Here is a 15,720-nt window from a genome sequence, read left to right as displayed (position 1 = left end):
AAGAGCCAATTCTTACGAAGGGAACAAATATTAAATATATGGCAACATAAGCTCAGCTGGGAGAAATGAAAATGGAATGTATTCATTTACGTTCTCTAATTTTTGTTTCCTTGCTTAGTTTGGATCAATGGCAGCCAGAAGGACCAAAGACTACACTGGTTGAGGAGATTATGTCAGTTATGTAGTATATGCTGAAAGAATTGGAAATCTCCAGTGGGTGTGTTGCAAATCCAACATGCAAATACATAAGGTTCTCAGGAGCCTCTTGCAGAATACATTTCGACGATCCTATGAGGGAACTTATGGATGCTTTGAAAGGTCATATAATCATAAAATATCAAGGTTGGAAGGGACCTCAGGAGGTCATCTAGTCCAACCCCTGCTCAAAGCAGGACCAACCCCAATTAAATCATCCCAGCCAGGGCTTCGTCAAGCCTGACCTTAAAAACCTCAGAGGAAAGAGATTCCATCAACTCCCTAAGTAATCCATTTCAGTGCTTCACCACCCTCCTAGTGAAATAGTGTTTCCTAATATCCAATCTAAACCTCCCCTACTGCAACTTGAGACCAATGCTCCTACTTATACAGCCCAAAATTCCATTAGCCTTTTTGGCAACAAGGGCACACTGTTGACTCAAATCCAGCTTATCATCCACTGTAACCCCTAGGTCCTTTTCTGCAGAAATGCTACCTAGCTACTAGTCTGTAGCAGTGCATGGAATTCTTCAGGACTCTGCAGTTGTCCTTGTTGAACCTCATCAGATTTCTTTTGACCCAATCCTCCAATTTGTCTAGGTCTCTCTGTATCAGATCGCTACCATCCAGTTTATCTTCCACTCCTCCCAGTTTAGTGTCATCTGCAAACTTGCTGAGTGTGCAATCCACGCCTTCCTCCAGATCATTAATGAAGATATTGAACAAAACTGGCCACAGGACCAACCCTTGGGACACTCCACTTGATACCGGCTGCCAACTAGACATGGAGCCATTGATCACTACCTGTTGAGCCCGATGATCTAGCCAGCTTTCTATTCACCTTATAGCCCATTCATCCAGCCCATGCTTCTTTAACTTGCTGGGAAGAATACTGTGGGAGACCGTATCAAAAGCTTTGCTAAAGTCAAGGAATAACACGTCCACTGCTTTCCTCTCATCCACAAAGCCAGTTATCTCCTCATAGAAGGCAATTAGATTAGTCAGACATGTTTGCCATATGTTTGATATGATCCATTGACTGCATTAATACTGGAGGCTCTCAAACATTTTGAGACCCTTGGAAGTATGAATAGATCCTTGGTGGTATAAGTATCTGATGTTCTCCACTCATTGGTCCAGTGTAGATAGATGAGAAAACTGTCTGTTTTTCTAAAAATATTTGATCTTGAAACAAATATAAGGGAGAGAGAAATTGTTTAAGTGGAACTCTTTGTTTTCTGGTTGTATACAAAGTCAGGATCCTAATTAAATATCATCATCTGCAAGACAAACTGAAGATACTTCTTTCATTGACAGAGGTCCCAACTTGCTCACTCTCCTAACAGAAGAAATTTCTATAAGGAAGAAAAGAGACCAGGTATGGTGAGGTCTTCAGCAGAAAATTAAAAAGGAGGCTTGTGAGCATCTCTTTTGTGACAGCTATGATGAAATGGGAGAAGGAGGGGGCTATTACTTGAAATCTTGAATTAATAAGCCAAAGGAGCAGAGGATTGACTTTTTACAAAGTTTTGGTTGATAACTTATGGAACCCAGCCCGGGGAAATTAGAGGGTGCCTGCAATAAACACTTGAAGATGGTTTAGACTGAGGGGTAGGTGTAAGCTGAATAAATCCTCCAAATCCTCTTGTATGTTAGCATTATAGAAGTTTTCTGAGATTTTAAAAGAAATTTTACCTGCTTCAAAGTATTATATGCATGTTGCTGAACTTTCTGGTTCCACTTCATAAAATAAAATCTGTGAGTAATGTCCATACTAGCAGATACCTTTGTCAGAGAATAGCCCACAAAGAATATGTACTAGCAGCTAGCTCACTGAGCTGGAGTTAGGAGATCTGTGGTTTGTTCTTTTGTCAGATTATGTCACTTGGGATTTTGTAAAATGGAGATAATTATATTTGCAGGAGATTATGAATAAAGCTGGGCAAAATATTTTGGCCAACTTTTTTTTTAGCCACTGAAAATTGCATGTTTTGGTTGACCAAAACATTTTGTCTTATGCTTTTTGAACACGTCGCCAGAATGTCACAAGATGTAGCCTATCAAGTCCTTGCAGCCGCACAGTAACAGACCAAATGGCAAACTGTCATTATGGCTGACTGTTTGGCTCAGCGTTGAAGAAGAAGAAGAAGAAGAAGAAGAAAACATTTTGTGAATTCATGTTGATTTTGTTGTATTGTTTCAGCTGGAAAAAAATCAGGAATGTTGAAATGATTAATTTTGACCTTTCAGAAATTTATTCTTTTGTTTTGAACACATCATTTGGACATTATCAAAACAAAACCTTTTGATATTTTTTTCAGACTAAATTCACATGGGAATTTAAGTGGCACTCACAAAATTGAGAAGATGCCCTTATGCCCAATATGCTCTGTGGTTGGCCATTCACCAGGGATGTTGGAGATCCAGGTTTGAATCTGGAGCAGGGGCTGGAACCAGGTGTACTTCCTCTCAGGTGAGTGCCCTAGCTACCAGGTTGTAGTGTCATTCTCTCTCAGGCCCAATGACTGTTCAAGTATGTTCTAAAAAGCGGAATTGATTCAATGTAGAGAGACCTACCTTAAAATAGCCAATAATCTGGTGGATAGGACATTCACCTGGGAGAGAAGAGAGCAGGGAAAGGAGGCCACCAACACTGTCTGCTCCTTGGTTTTGTGGATGGTGCCCTAAATCCCCTTATGAATCTAGTCTGAAAATCAAAATGATTTTACTGCAATTGGGCTATAATTGAGAAGGCTTTCATGCAAATAGAGCTCAGATTGTGTGAAGACAGAAGAGGCCACTTGTAGGTAAGTAGAAAGGGGAGTAGTGAAAGACTGAGGTGGGTTGAAGCAAACAATTGGTGGTTCTTAAAAACCTGGAGAGCAGTTTTTCACTGGGTGCCCAGTTGAAGATGTGTTCAGACATTGCTGCTTGTTAAGTAAGCAGCGTTTTGTTCCATTATGCTCTTGTGAGCCCACGGATGCTTTTGCAGGTGCTACCACATGGGGGTTCTGTGACCTTTTGGTCTGCAGCCACAGCTTCCTATTCTGAAGGGGAAGTTCCAACTTGCCAGTGGCCATGTAAAGCCTTATATGGCCACTTGTGTGCTCCTCCTTTTTGCTTCCCTGGGGTGAAGTCACAGACTTTGTTCCACCCAAACCTTGGAAATGACAGTAAGAGAGGCAGCCAACATCCCTGAATGCTTCCTTCAGTGTCCAAGCCATGGAAACTTCTCGCAGGGGTCACACTCACAGCCAGCCAAGACAAGTTCTTAAAGAGGTCACCTACACATGGAGAAGAGACCTTCTGGGCATATTCTCCTATGGTGCTGATTGGAGGAGGAAGAGTTAAGAACACCTTTTCAATAGTGATAGGAACCCCTTGCTTTAGATAGGCAACAGAAGAGGAAAAGCTCCCTTAAGGAAACTTCATGACTTCTTCCTCTTCCAAACACAGAGATTGTGAGATTGTTGTCATCAAACCTGTGTAAGATCATATTGACACTGTCAGCTTCAACTTCTGTGGACTCTTGTCTTATGCTCTCTGTGACATTGTGCAGTCTCTATATGTTTTTATAAAAATTTAATAATGAATATAATGTAACTGGAATATGCTTCATGCAAAAGGTCTTGTACAGTATCATCACAAAGCTTATAATCTACTGAATGCGATCATCCTATTTGTATAAATGTACCACTCTTGTATCTGAAACTAGAAATATGAAATATAACTGAGGGCCTGTTGTAATTATGTAAAGTGTGGGCCATTAATGGTGGTTTGTAATCTTGAAGACTCCCATTAACTAGGACCATTGTCTGCAAATGGCTATGTTTTACCTGTAAGTCTTCCTGTATACCTGTGTGCTGGCAAGTGGGTAATGAAGTCTTGCAGTGACATATGATCATGTCACCTGAACTGGAATCCATCTTTAACCTGATGTCTTCGCATTGAGAAGGAGAGAGTGGCAACTCAGAGAGGGACAAAAGGATTCCCGCCTTATGCAAAAGATATATAAAGGGGTGGAAGAGACCAAAGGTGGAGAGGAGCCATCATGAAGAATCCCCAGGCCACCACCTGAGCTGGAACAAGAGCTGTACCAGGGGAAAGAATTGTGCCCAGGGCTGGAAGGTGTCCAGTCTGAGAAAAAAACATAGTGAAGTATCTCTGAGGGTGAGATTATCTGTATTCAGTTTGATTAGATATAGATTTGTGCATTTTATTTAATTTTGCTTGGTGACTTACTTTGTTCTGTCTGTTACTACTTGGAACCACTTAAATCCTACTTTTTGTATTTAATAAAATCACTTTTTACTTATTAATTACCTCAGAGTATGTATTAATACCTGGGGGAGCAAACAACTGTGCGTATCTCTCTATCAGTGTTATAGAGGGCGAACAATTTATGAGTTTACCCTGCATAAGCTTTATACAGGGTAAAACAGATTTATTTGGGTTTAGACCCCATTGGGAGTTGGGCATCTGAGTGCTAAAGACAAGCACACTTTTGTGAGCTGTTTTCAGGTAAACCTGCAGCGTTGAGGCAAGTAATTCAGACCCTGGGTCTTTGTTGGAGCAGATGGGAGTGTCTGGCTCAGCGAGACAGGGTGCTGGAGTCCTGAGCTGGCAGGGAAGACAGGAGCAGAGGTAGTCTTGGCACATTGATTGGCAGCTCCTGGGGGGTTTCTGTGATCCAACCCATCACACTCTCAAACTGTCCCCTGAAGCAGAGTTTGGGCTAGACATAAGTGGGGAAACCAGTGGGAGCATAACTTCAGAGGCAGCCAGCTGTTAGGGAAATAAATTGTGCAGAGGCATGGGGCTAGCCTTCTAATGTACTAGACCTCTTCTGATACCCTGAAATGTGCAGAATTTCCCACTGAATCCTGAGACATCCACAGACTAGGAGGGCCACTTTCCCAACTAAATGGACCCAATCTGGATGAAATGATTAGAGGAACTTCAGTGGCCTTGTTGCCATGGATGCTATGCTAACTTTTGCCCACGCTATGGATTTTTACATAGAAGGCAACGGTTGGGCTAAAAATATTTTGTATACATTTTTATTACATGATGAATAGAACAAAATAATCTAACCTGCACTAGGAGGCAAACATTCCATTGTTATCTTTTTCACTGACAACAGTAGCTTTTTTTTTCTTGCAGAGCACGGTGTCTCAGGAAATGAAATATTACTGCCACTTGATATGTAGGAAAGCTGTAACTGTATATTGGTTGACGGTCAGCTTTGCATGGACATACCAGACTTAAAGAGGAAGCTGTGGACCCCTTAGAATTTGGTTCAGTTTAGATAATGAGATTGAACTGAGAAGCAGAATGCTCCAATCAAGCACTCACATGCCGTGTATAAAGCATGTTTTCAAAAGTTACCATTAATACTAGAAACAGAGCCATTTGTGATAAACTCCAGATGATTCCATGGATCTTAATATGAAAACCTGGAAGTAATTCAAAGATTCTTGCACTGTTAAAAGAAATTGTGACACACTTTGGAACTTGCAAAAATGAAAATAATTCATAGCATCTTTCCTAAGTGGGATTTTTTAAAATATTTATTTTGCAGTGGCTTTAAGTACAAGCCAGTTAGATAACAATATCAATTTTAATAAACAAATGTTTGTAGACAGAGTTTGAAATGGAACACATCTGCAGAACAGCATCAAAAGAACAATATTTGAGAGCTTTCCCTCAAACCTTCCCAAAAGGGATTTTATATTTTTATTTTAATTTTTTTACTCTTGAACTGTAAAATGTTTGAGTGTTGGGCAGACAAATGGCTAATATTGGCTTCAGTTCAGTAATGATCTGCAAGAAAGAAAGTATTGTGACTTTTTTTTTTTTTGCTTTACCTGACATGTTATTTCTCTCCCATCACTCAAGCAAAACTCTGGTCTTCAGAGGAGTTTGATTGAACAAAAAGCCTTTAGGAGAGGGAATGAGAGATCCTTGGCCCTCTTCTATCATGGCGCCGTTGCCGGATGTTGTGGGGGGTGCAGTGTGAAGCAGCCACAGGGTACCCGAGGATCTGATGGTACATCGCAAGGAGCAATCCTGCAGCCAAAAAGGAGGGAACAGAGAAACTAAGAGGTGTTTTCCATCTCTAATATATTGGATTCCATGATTCATTCTACTAAATACTGGAAAATGTTTCACAGTTCAAAATCTTTCCATTGTCATCAGTGAGTGCTGAAAAAGTATCCATAAGCCAAAATGATCTTGCTCAGCCAACTTTTGCGTGGAGGAAGGAGTAAAACGGGCAAAATAACAGTAAACACAGACCTCTGCCTTATGTCAGAAATAGGAAAGTGAATTTAAAATCACCCTTTCTCCTCTTTTGCACGGTTGTGCTTTTCCTGTATTTTCACAAATAGGGAATATCTGAACACAATTAGTTGAACTTTGGCACAGGGCTGAAAAGTTATATAGGTTGCAAGCATCATAGTAAACAAAGAAGATATCTTGTCAATCCTCTGCCAATGCAGGATTGTTCCCTACAATATATTTTCTAATGCTAGTCCAATTTTCCACAGACCAAGTAATCAGCCTTTTAGTTCCAATGGAATCTAAAAAGAAGAGTATTTAGTGTCAATTTTTTAGAACATACGTGTAGATCTCTAGATGAAATTTTCATTTGATATTTTTTCCCTCTGGAAGATAGTGGTGTATATGTCTGAGTTTCTAAATCAAACATTACTTTTTAATTTCCACATGTTGAAAAGTAAATTAACTTAATTATGCTGCATAATTAAGCACTGTTATATTGCTAGAAAATTAGACTTCACATAACCACCCATCGCCCAGTTCTAGAATATTTTATCTTCATTGGAAAATGCCTTAAAAGTTTTGGAAATTTCTTAGCCCTTTCTTAGGAGTGTTGTATCTTAGAAGAAGAGGAGGCCTCTTTGAAAATATTCAGACAAGACAAGGCTTCCTCTGGAGCTTGTCAGTAAGGGCTCCTGAAATAAATTCCATCATACATGTACTTTTTCTGTGGTCTACATCAGTGATTCTCAACCAGGGGTACGGAGCCCCCTGTGGGGGCCACAAGCAGGCTTCAGGGGATCCGCCAAGCGGGGCCAGCAATAGACTCTCTGGGGCCCAGGGCAGAAAGCCAAAGCCCCACTGCATAGGATTGAAGCCTGGGGATCTGAGCCCCACCACTCAGGGCTGAAGGTAAAGCCTAAGATATGTAGCTTCCTGGGGGAGCGGAAGGGGGCTGTATCATGGGGCTTTGGGCAGTTGCCCTACTTGTTGCCCCTAATGCCAGCCCTGGCTTTTATATGCAGAAAAACAGTTGTTTTGACACAGGTGAGCTGTGGAGTTTTTATAGCATATTGGAGAGGGCCTCAGAAAGAAAAAGGTTGAGAACCTCTGGTCTACATTATACAAGTAATATGAGCCAACAAGTGGAGAGGGGGCAATAAAGCTTGCATTGGGTGTGTGGGTCAAGAGACACAAAGGGGCCAGAGATGGTGCCCAGATTCTAGGCTGGAATGACAAGGAGGTTGGTGGGATGATCAATGGTGACAAAGCAGGGTGTGCTGGGAGGAGAGTACCAGTTACTTCAGAGAAAGGTGCAAGGATCTCTATAACAGAAAATTGTGGAATAACCTGTGCATGAGGAGAGTGTTTCTCTAACCTCTGTAATTAGTGGCTGATTTATGTTGTGCGGATTTATAGCCCTTACATAAATCATCCTACTCAATGTAACTGGGGATAGTCTCATTATCGTTATAAAAGTCTAATCCTTTTCTGAATCCTGCTATATTCTTAACCTCAATGATATCTTGTGGCAGTGAATTCCTCAGGTTAATGTATATAAATCTCTTATCAGTTAACTTTCTACCTTTGTTTCATTGGATGCCTCCTTATTGTAGTGTTATAAGACAGTAAGTAAGAGCACCAGATTTACCTTCTCTACACCATTAATTGACAAGATTTTATCATATCTACTCTCTAAATTAAATACTTTTCATGCTTTTAATCTCTCATCATCAGTATGAAGACCAGTAGTCTTCATGCTTGTTATCCATGGGTTCTCAAACTGGGGGTCAGGAACCCTCAGGGGGTCACTAGGTTATTACATGGGAGGTTGCGAGCTGTCAGCCTCCACCCCAAACCTTGCTTTGCCTACAACGTTTATAATGGTGTTAAATGCATTAAAAAAATGTTTAATTGATGGATGGGGGGCTTGCACTCAGAAGCTTGTTATGTGAAAGGGGCACCAGTACAAAAGTTTGAGAACCACAGTTCTAATCATTTTCACTGCCTGCCTATTGCTGCCATTCCTTTTCTGAGATTTGGTGACCAGATTGGAACACAATATTCTAGGTGAGAGGATATCATCAATTTATATTTTACCATTAGAATGTTCTTATTTTCTATACCAGGGATAGGCAACCTTTGGCATGCGGTCCACCAGGATAAGCACCCTGACTGGCTGGGCCAGTTTGTTTACCTGCAGTGTCCGCAGGTTTGACTGATCGCAGCTCTCACTGGCTGCAGTTTGCCATCCCAGGCCAGGGCCACCCAGAGGATTCAGGGAGTCTGGGGTCCTTGGAGGCAGGGGGCCCCCGCTTTGGCGGTAATTCGGCGGTGGGGGAGTCCTGCGCCAGGACCCGCCACCGAAGTGCCCTGAAGACCCACGGCAGGGGGCCCCCGCTTCCAAATTATTGCCAAAGACCCCCCGCCGCAGGTCTTCGGGGCTCTTCGACGGCAGGTCCCGGGGCGGAAGGATCCCCCACCGCCAAAGACCCTGAGTGGAAGAAGCTCCAGGGGCCCGGGCCCTGCAAGAGTTTTCCGGGGCCCCCGGAGTGAGCGAAGGACCCTGCTCCAGGGGCCCCGAAAAACTCTTGTGGGGATCGCTGTGGGACCCGGGGCCCGGGGCAAATTGCCCCACTTGCCTCCCTCTCTGGGCAGCCCTGTTCCAGGCCAATAGGGGCTGTAGGAAGTGGTGTGGGCTGAGGGATGTGCTGACCCCTGCTGCCTCCGTTGGCCTGGAGTGGTGAACCGCGGCCAGTGGAAGCTGCGATTGACCAAACCTGTGGCTGCAGCAGGTAAACAAACCAGACTGACCCGCCAGGGTAAGCATGCCAAAGTTTCCCAATCTCTGTTCTATACCATTCTTTATGCTTCCTTATTTTTTGGTTTGAGCGTGTTTTTTTTAACCCATCACTCTGCATTGAACAGAAGTTTATTGAGCTGTCCACATAACATGAGTTTTTTCTCTGAGCTGAAATAATTAATTTAGAACTCAGTAAGGTATATGCGTAAGTCAGATGATTCCTTTCAATGTGTATTATTCTGCCTTTGTCAGCAGTGAATTTCATCTGCCGTTGTGCAGCTAAGTTTTGCCAATTCCTTTTGCAGTCCCTCACAGTCTTTAATCTCAATTCTGTCATCTGCACATTTTGCCGCCTCCTCGTTCATCCCTCTTTCCAGGATCATTAAAAATATCTTAAGATTAGTCCAAGTATAGATCCTTTGGACTTACAGCTATATTTACACAAAAAGAATGTGCATCTTCGTTGTTATATTGTTAGAAAACATCCACATCTTTACTGATAAAGATAAACTCAAATTTACTGTAATGTCTAATAATATAGAATGATACAATAATGAAAACCAAAATATTGTTATACACCTCTTAAACATATATCTAACAAGTAATTTATAAAATCTTTATAGTGCTTTTTTTGTTTTTTTTTAAAGCAATCATGCCACAATGAAAAACAGTTAAGGGTCAGTGAAACTTTCTGAAAAGCTCAGAGATTACTGTCCAAAGATACTCATGCTGAGTTACACTTCCATATTTATTAGTGTGTGTAACATACTGGTATATTGTTTATGTGAATATTCTTTCTGTCTAGCAACTCTGGAAAGTCAGAAAAGGCAGAAAATCTTAGCGTAAATCTCTCTTGATTGTTCTTGATTTCTCAGAAATCTAATATAGGGGAGCCCTGCTATGTTGAACTTTTCCATAGTGAATTCCCTAGGATTGTAAACTTTTCCTCAAGGTCTACTACCTTTCAGTCTATCCCACCAAATCACAAGTGCTTTGTAATGAGATATTGTTATAGTGAGAAATCATTGGCAACATAGACTCCTTGTCCAAGGAGTAATGGACAAATTACACTTAATTAAGCTTTTACCATCTGTTCCATTCCCATTTAAGATTGCAAGAGGAACATATTTTACAATTACGTCAGTAAAAAAATTAAATGATTGGAGTAACAGTATGGATTATACATATTCATTTAGACAGTATAACATGTAATGGTGATGTTTTCTCCTTGCTCTGGGCATCTATGAAGGAGAACAATTAATTTCTGACACAATACATTTGGAGTTATTTTGATGCATTAAGTACATGAAAGACTTTTTTTTTCTCTCTAGGTTTAATTGACTGTACATCTTTGTATCAGAGCATCCTGGTGGGATCCTGGAAGCAAAGCTTAGCTTGTTCTACCACATGTAGGGGATTAAAAGATATCAGAGGCATTAAAAACTGACAACTGTAATTTTAATATGCCAGATAAATGGAGCTATTTTGTATCACTTTCTAAAGTTGTTAACAGTTATGCCATCACCACGATTTACAGGAAAAGGACCTGTTTAGAAGGAAAACAATGATTTTTCCTGCAAACTCCTGCCCTGGTAAATTACAATAAAGACTGATAGAGCAGCAATTAAATGAAAGAAAATCCAGTGGCATCATTAAAGTGTGCAGTTAGGGGGAAACTTTGTGATAAATATGGCAAGTAAATCCTTTCCCTTCCATTCTCCCTTTCCACTGTTTCTTCCCTTCCTGGCTTTTAAAAAATTGTTTCAATATTTTAATTGCTATACAACACATACAAAATCTCTTTGCTGCTGTTTTTGAGTTCAAAATAAATTAATACCTGCAGCAGTAATGTACAGCAGATTTATCTCTGAATTAACTTCACAGTTACATTTGATCAAGACAGCATCACTAGGACCAGTCTAAGACCAGTTGTTCTACTTTCCATGAAAGTTCTCTTTTCTGATCAAAAAGATTGGGCCAGATTCCGAACTTGGTTACTTTCGTATACATTGATTGAAGTCAGGTGAAACTAAGATCCAGATTCTTATTATTGTAGCAACTAGGAGCCCTAGTCATAAATTACGGCCCCCATTGTGCTAGGTGCTGTACAAACAGTCTGGTCTGCTGTCTGTTAAATACCAATTCTGCCTATATGCTTAGTCATAACAGATTTAATACCGCCTTTATAGTGCTATAAGAGACTGACATCAACCATTTGCAAGGGGGTGCTCTTCTGATGGTTTTAGGAGGCACTGACTCTAGAATGACTGACTCAGCCATATAAAGAATAGAAGTGGCAGGCCTAGCAGAACAAGACAAAATACATTAGAGAGAGATTTGTGGCAACCATGAAAACCTGTAATAGAAATGGAAAAGTGGAAAGACAATCAAACCAAAATATACAGATTCTGATTGCTGGATCATTCCTACAATTTTTTTCTTACTGAAGACAGATTTTAAAGTATGCTCAATATGAGCTATTTTCAATATCTCCTGGACCTACTTTTGGCTAGTACCTTTCCCCTCAGTATACATAAGTACTTTTCTTGGGGGTATTTTTGTTTGTTTGTTTGTTTTTTGGAGGAGAGGTGCCACAGAGGCTTATGGTTTTTAGCTTCGAGAAGGCAAGTTAGAATAAGTGATTCCTGTTCTTGGCAAAGTCTATGATGGTCCTTAGATCCTGTAGGAGTTTGTTCCACAGTCTCAGACAGTCCCCGAGAAAACTCTATCTCCAGTGTAGACAAGCTTTATCATTATGATAGAAAATTCCACTGTGTCAGAGGAGTGGCATTGTTGACCATGGTCTTCATCTCAGAACATAATCCTTTCAAACCAAAATCTCCTGAGCCCAATTATTCAATTATTTTCTTTCTGTAAATCACCCTTATGTTTTTGTCTGAGTCCCAGAGACCCCCACCAGTGGAGGCTGCTCCACTGTTTGATGTGTTCCGAGGTTTGGCTTGTTAATTGTCTGAGGAGAGATGGATTAGTGGGCAGAATACAGATGAGGTGGTTAAAAGTTTGTGATAAATACAGTGTATCATTTTGTTCTATAACTTAAAACATGGATAATGGATATAACCACTGTTTGGGGGGGGAGCACGTGTACGTACACATGAGGTATCTATAGATGTGGATTGTTTATGTATGGGTTCTGTAGTAAAAAAGAATTAAACAGTTGTAACTGTCTCTTAGTGGTAGCTGACATTTTGCTGATATAGTACAGAATCAGCCTGGGTCTACTGTTTGGAAGTAGATAGCCTGACATAGGAAATGCATCCCACAATTGGAATGAATGGAAAAATCAGGAACTTTCAAAATCTTGAAAAGTTCTATTTTTTTTAAAGAAACTTGTTTTATTTAACAGTGATTTAACTGTATAACATTGCTTATTTTGCTGAAGTAAAGATTTTGTTCTAGTGGAAAAATCAAACTTCTTCTTTCTTCCTGTGTCGATTTTATATTTAGGAGGTGATAACATTTGGGCCATACTAGCTATAGCTTTCTTTACAGTGTCTCTTGGGAGTTCAAATTCTGGAATGAAATCAGAGCTGCAGCTGTGGCAGTAACCATATGGCTTTTCTAATGAGAAACATCTTGCTGTTTTTTCCCCCCTCAGGGTAAACTTGTGCACTACACAAAAAATAAAGACTTCAAATCATGGTTAGGCCACAATCTGCTGAAATCTTTTATTCGGCTCAAAGAGTGTATCCTTAAATTGGACTTAATGACAACTGTTTTTGAGAGTGGGGGAATGTTGGGCTATGAATGACGCGCTTGTATGTTGAGATGCCTCTTGTAGAAAAATATCATCTTTCATTTATTCTGTGTGTTAATCCCCAAACCTCCTATGAAATAGAAATATTTTTTAAAAAAACAGTATTCTGTACGAATACATCATCTTTTTATGCAAATTGTAGATATTTAAATAAGTGGATTTATTGGAAAAAAAGTTTAAATTCTTCAGATTTAGCTTAGCCATAAAAAATTGGTTAATTTTCTACAGAGTTTGGAAACCACATACTGTTTCATTAATTCTAATACATCATCCATCGATGGGTTAATTTTGTGTATATGGAATTCTAGACTATTTTGCTTTGGCAGTTGTATTTACTCCAGTAGGCTAATCGCTGGGAATCCCAGTTGTTAAAATGAGTTTATGATGTGTTAGCAAAAAACAAAAAAATAGCTGACAACCACACACTTTGTTTTCACGACTAAATTATATTTTCTTGCATTTTTTTCAGTGATGTTGAACTATTAGAACATAGAAGAATTCACTTAAAAGAACACTGTTTTGTTATAAAATAGTACTTTTAAAAATTTCTTTTGTACTACAATTTACTTAATATTTCTGTCTATAATACAGTTAAATGGAGTGAACTAGGTAAACCTAAGATAATAGTCTATTTTTATAGATTCTTATATTGCCCTCATCACCATATTATCTGAACACCTTCCAGTACATCATTAAGCAACATGACTAACATCTGTGATCATTCTCTCTCCCATCCTATCTTGTGCCACAAAGCTAAATTCTGATATTAGGGGCTCAATCTTTCAGGCAAAGGCATAAGAATAGCAAGTGGCTGGAAGATAAAGTTAGAAACATTCAAAATGGAAATAAGATGCAATTTTTTAATCATGTTAATCTGACTTATTTTTCTAGTTCTATAGACATCAAGAAGGCTGGGGTGTTTAATGCCTATTTTGTTTGTCTTCACTAAAAAGGTATATTGTGACCAGATATTTAACACAATTATTATTAACATCGAGGGGAAAAGAAAGCAAGCCAAAATAGAGAAAGAACAGGTTAAAGAATATTTAGATAAATTAGATATATTCAAATCAGCATGGCCTGATGAAATGCGCCCTATGATACTTAAGGAGGCAGCTGAAATGATCTCGGATCCATAAATGATTACCTTTGAGAATTCATGGAGGATAGGTGAGGTCCCAGAGGACTGGGCAAACATAGTATCTGTCTTTAGAAAGGAGAACACAAGGGACTTGGGGAACTATAGATCAGTCGATACCTGATAAGATACTGGAACAAATTATTAAACAATCAGTTTTTGAGCTCCTTGAGGATAATAGGGTTATAAGGAATAGCTAACATGAATTTGCCAAGACAAATCATGCCAAACCAGCCTAATTTCCTTCTTTGATGGGGTTATTGGCCTACTGGATAGGGGAAGCTGTAGAGGTGATATCTTAATTTTTAGTTAGACTTTTGACACTGTCCCATGTGATATTTTCATATGTAAACTGGCCTTAAAAGTCTGTGAATCGATAAAAAAGTTCCGATATAAATCTAAGCAAAGGGGGCCATCTCTCGAAATGTGCAGTCATGTTTTGGAAGCAGTTTGGTGTAGCAGTTTTTACATGGGAAATGTAAATTCTAGGTTTTATTAGCTGATATACCATTGATTAGCAAGACATACTAGAATTTATTATCAAACGATGGACGTGCAACTGATTCCTTAATTAGAACAGACGATTATAACTTCATTAGCAAATCCATGCATGCACGTTTAGACTTTGGCCTGTACTTAATCATGATTTATTAATGCATAATCTGTCTCTGGGTACTTACATGGCCCCCATTACTCAATGTAATGCATTTATTCTCACAAAATGCTTCTGAGATAGGAAAGTACTAACATCTCCATTTTACCCAAGTTATTGAGGTTCAGCGTATTCTATCAACTTCAGTGAACCTGGAGCTGAGGCCCAGAGATTAAGGGCTACATTCCCAAAGGTGTTTAGGCACCTAATGAGACTTTCAAAAGCACTTAAGCAGGTTAAATGCCCACTTCCCATTGAAATCAATTAAATCAACCTGCTTAGGCACTTTTGAAAATTCACCTAGGCGCCTAGCTGTATCTATAGGTACCGAAATACCTTTGAGAATCTGGCCCTAAATCTATGATGGAAGACGGATGTTTGATTCTCTGATCTAAGACCCAAGCTGAAAGCCTAACCACTGTACCATCTTTCCACTCTACTGCTCTTTAAAACATTGGATTACTCCCCAAGAAGGTATGGGGTTTTCATTTCCTTGTCTACAAAGCTAAATCTTTTAGAACCCGTGTTGGGGAAGGTCAGACCTAGTATCTGGAGCTTGGGGTGGGAGGTCAGAACCAGAATCAAGAGCCCATGTGCTTTTGGACCAGGAGCAGGAGTGGAGCCAAGAGCAAAGCTGGAGCCAGCTAAGGCTTGTGGGGTCAGTTACCACTAACAAGCGAGGGAGATCCACCAGTCCTGCGCCTTCAGCGTACCTGCGCCAAATTGCCGCTGAAGCCACAGGAGCAGCGGACCTGCCGCAGAAATGCCGCTGAAGGCTGGCTGACTACCGCCTTCACAGCGACCAGCAGGCCGCCCCCCGCAGCTTGCTGCCCCAGGCACGCACTTGCTATGCTGGTGCCTGGAGCCGCCCCTGC

At 40.2% G+C, this 15,720-nt stretch overlaps 1 protein-coding gene across 11 annotated transcripts in view; it reads left to right on the top strand.

The window, feature by feature from the left end:
• The window catches only part of SPON2 (spondin 2), a 110,448-nt gene that overhangs the window by 43,369 nt on the left and 51,359 nt on the right, over positions 1–15,720 (top strand). For 5 of the 11 annotated variants that reach the window (XR_004000634.1, XR_004000629.1, XR_004000625.1 and 2 more), the window contains exon 2: positions 2,517–3,002. The exons of 4 other annotated variants lie outside the window; for them this stretch is intronic. The gene's annotated coding sequence lies outside the window, so the exon portion shown is untranslated. Of the gene's footprint in view, positions 1–1,554; positions 1,574–2,516; positions 3,003–15,720 lie in introns of those variants that run through there. 2 more of the 11 variants (XR_004000627.1, XR_004000636.1) reach the window with 2 other exon arrangements.

The sequence above is a fragment of the Gopherus evgoodei genome, chromosome 5 (assembly GCF_007399415.2).
Source record: "Gopherus evgoodei ecotype Sinaloan lineage chromosome 5, rGopEvg1_v1.p, whole genome shotgun sequence".
In the NCBI taxonomy this organism is placed as follows: domain Eukaryota; kingdom Metazoa; phylum Chordata; order Testudines; family Testudinidae; genus Gopherus; species Gopherus evgoodei.
This window is presented reverse-complemented; position numbering and strand designations above follow the sequence as displayed.